Below are 4,084 nucleotides of genomic sequence, written 5' to 3' on the forward strand. Positions count from 1 at the left end.
GATGGTCTGCCTATCAAGACTATCGAATAGCTTCAACAAAATCTTGCTTCAATCCATTAACTTCAGCTTGAGCAGAAAAAAGGCTCAATAGTGTTCGCTACTATAGGCGGAGAGAACCTACAATCCAGCAACTCAGGCACAAAATCTGAGAAGAAACAAGATGAATCTTCCAGCTAGAGCGAAAAGAGAGATTACAAGTGCCTCTACAAATCGTATCAAAGGAAGCATAAATGAAGCTCTATAAGCTGCAGAAAGCTGGAGTACGCCTGTATCAGAATTAAGCTAGACTCAATCTTCAAGGCTTCATCTGATGAGCAAAGAAAGAAGATCCTTTCTAAGCTGGCTAGCAAAAACTATCAGGAGCTCCGTTTAGATCTTATCAGAACTGGATGGCTTTCTTAAGGCTGAACAGGGAGGATCTTATAGAGAATGGAGAATAATAGAAATCTCTATCCAGGCACTGTTGAGTATTAGAACCTCTCAATTATAACATCAAAATGCCAGATCCAATACTCTTCAAGCCTAAAACAAAGCATTCTCAGTTCCTTCAAATAAACGCTATCTTCAACTCTCAACTCTTTAATCAAGCAGTATTGCTACAAGCAAGCATAGCAGTCTTCTCAATACTGTTTCAAACATCTTATATTCTTTCCCAAAGCATAGTTCTGGATAACTGCGAAGCTGTATATTTCATTAATAGCATCAACCTTCTAGAGCTAAACATCTTTTCTTTCTCAAGGGATGCAGAAGTTGTAAAAGCAGAGAGCTTATCATTGCTAATATGGGGATTCGGGAAATGATGCTTCAAAAATGTACTGAATGAGAGGCGAGGGAAATGCACTGAGAATCTAGTTCTCAACTGTATAGCAGTTGTAAATAGCTTTCATATTAATATAATTGCTAAGGCTCTCTTATATGAGAAAGAGATCTAGTATTGTGGCAAAGATAGCATACTGCGCTTAGAAATGCTTGAATAGAGTGCAATAATTGCAAATCTATATAGAGAGTTCAACTTAGTTTTCTTCGAATATATTTCTTTTGCAAACTCTTCCTACTCTCGAGCTTCAGCTATGCTGCTATACAGCTGGGCTGGCGTTCTCGTATTCTCAATTCTAAAAAGAAACAAGCATTCTTGTTCTTCATATGATGAAGCGCCTGAAAGAAGTAATTTAGAGTATCTTTAGCATCTAAGATCAGAATATCTAGGTATTAATACTCTGAAGGAGCTTGTTTACTTAGTTCGTAGTATTAGAATCAACGGAATCAAATGAATTAATTATAAATACTATACTCTAGAGCGTATTATAAAGATTATTCAATGTGCAAGATCTGAATACTACAGCTCTTAATCATTCTAGCGCATTAGTTAGGATCTTCTTGATTATAATAAAGCGCAGAATAGCTCAAAATAAGCTTTTATACTCAAAGATGAGTATAGTAGCAAGTTGTTTGCCTTTCCGATATCTAACAAAGCATAATCCATAATATTTAATATGCTTAGATTATTCGAAATCTGAATATAATGCTAATATCGCCTTTTCATCTGCAAAATCAAACAGAATGCAGACTTCTCAGTTATAAGGAAGCTATACGAAACGGTATATATACAATGATGTGCTAATAATAGCATCGATCTGGAGATTACTCTACTGCATACGAAAGAGTTAAATAGCGCTGCTGAGCGAGCTGGGCGTGAAATTCAGAAGTGTGCGCTAGTTCTTCTGTTGTTAGCCAAACTACCAAAAAACCTATAGCTAGAGTATGTAAAAGCAGCTATCTGGCTATTCAACATCTCTCCATCCATGCTCAAGTACTCCGAAATGCTAAATTTATTTCTGGATAGCTGGTTCAGGCAGTACTTTTGTTGATATGCACTGGAAATAGTTAGAACAGCAATCTCGAATCTATAGCCCAACTGAGCTAGAATCTACGCATATGGATGCTAGGCATATATTCTGCAAGAAGAATGCGAACTTAGCTCTTATAAACAGGATATGAAAACAGAACTAAGAATATACAAGAGCTATCTTGTAGAATACATTGCAAGCAATCTATATTGCATATAGCTTTCAGTACTTGCAAGAATTGCAATTATGCATAATATTCTATTCAATAAGAGCTAATTCTATAATCCAAACAGCAGTAAGGTATTAGAAGCATTATTTTGTGCTTAGCTAGCACTAATTGTTTCAGAGGTTGGAAATAATGAGAAAATCATGAATACAATCATTGTTGGAAGCGTATGGGATTCAGTTCCCTGGCCTGATGCTACAAATCGAAACTAAGGATCTCATCCGCTGTTTGACGAGGATAGTAGCCTATTCTCAGAGTTTCCCTTAGGAGGTATTCCGAGTTGAAACTTGGGGGTGAGAGCATCTGAGACTAGCAATGAAGCGCTTTTGCAAAGCAATCCATCCTAGGGAAGAAGCTTAGGGGATAAGGTGCAAGAACTTCCAACTTCTGAAAAATCTTCTGAAGTACTGGAACGAACGGATCAGCTAGAAAGAAGTGCTGCTGCAAGCAGCGAGGATGTTTCAGCAACTGAACAGGCGTTTTCAAGTACTGAATAATAAGCTACTAGTGCATCTACTGCTTAGGATACAAGCTAGCTTGCAGTGCGAGGGTATAAGCTTGGTTAAGCTTCAACTAGATGTTATTGAATAAGGAATGAGATCTATGGATCTCAATTCATACAGCATTCAGATAAAGCATGGAAACTAATCAATAAAGCTTGCTAATACCAAGAGTTATTCGCTACAGCCTTTGTAACGAGCTAAACAGCTCTAATAAACCTTATAGCTATCTTTTTGCCTGATTAGCTAAAGGAAGCAATCAGAATATGAAATAAGCGTTTTCAGATTATACATAATGTAGTTGCAGCTGCTGTACTTAAAGCAAACTCTATATGCAGAGGAGCCTTACATTTGCAGCAAAAGCACTTTGATGCTTCTTAGCAAGTTATAGAGCTGGCAATAGCTGAAAAGAAGCATTATAAATAACTATTATCTGAATCTGGAATCTGAAAAGAAGCATGAAATAATCCTTTCTATACTGAATAATAGAAAGCGATGCAATCAGAAATCCAGAGACTAGTCAACAAAAGGGTATAGCAGATCCTTGAGCATGAGAAAGCCAAAGAGAAGCTACTGCTACTCAAATGGATATACAGATACAAACTTGATAAGAACAGTTACTTAATCTCATTCAAAGCCTGAATCTGTATGCGAGAAGATCTGCAAAAAGCAAGCAATCTTCAAGATATGTATACAGCAACGCTAGCTACACACTCCTTTCGTATACTTATAGCTGTAGCAGCATATTTCGATCTAGAAATCAACCAGATGGATATTACTGGAGCGTTCCTGAATGCCAGCAGGGAAAGCCAGGAAAGCGTTTTCTGTAAGCTGCCTGATGGATTCAAGGAGGAAGGGAAAATCGTGCTTCTGGAAAAGGCACTGTACAGCCTGAGGGACTCGCCAGCACTCTGGTACAGGCACTTCTGCTCAACTCTGCGAAATCTCAGCCTTACGCCCTCAACTGAAGAGCCCTGCATATTTACCAACAAAGCAAACAAGCTAATCATCCTGTTCTATATGAACAATATCCTACTGTTCTATCCGCAGGACCAGGCATCAAAGGCATGCAGAGTGAAGGAAGGGATCTTCGAAGCATATGAGGTAAAGAATCAGAGAGCAGCGGAATGGTTCTTGGGAGTTCGAATCATCAGAAACAGAGCTAATTGCACGATTAGCTTAGTCTATAATGCATATATCGAGAAAATAGCTAATAAGTTTGGCCTTGCAGCTAATACAGCTTTAATACTTCCAACGCTTCTAGATTTTGGGAAGCTTGTTAAATGGAAAGAGGAAGCATCAAAAAACTAAATTAAGGAGTATCAGGAGAAGATTGGATCAATTCTGTATACTGCTATCATAATAAGATCAGATGTAGCTTTTGCATACACTCTTCTCTCCAGGTTTTTGACAAACTCAGAGCTAAAGCACCTGGAACAGGCAGACAGAGTAATCTGTTATCTGTACGGAACGAGGTTTCTGGCAATTCAGTACGGAGGAAGCCACCCTGA

Source organism: Cryphonectria parasitica (genome assembly GCF_011745365.1).
Source record: "Cryphonectria parasitica EP155 unplaced genomic scaffold M406scaffold_3, whole genome shotgun sequence".
Lineage (NCBI taxonomy): Eukaryota > Fungi > Ascomycota > Sordariomycetes > Diaporthales > Cryphonectriaceae > Cryphonectria > Cryphonectria parasitica.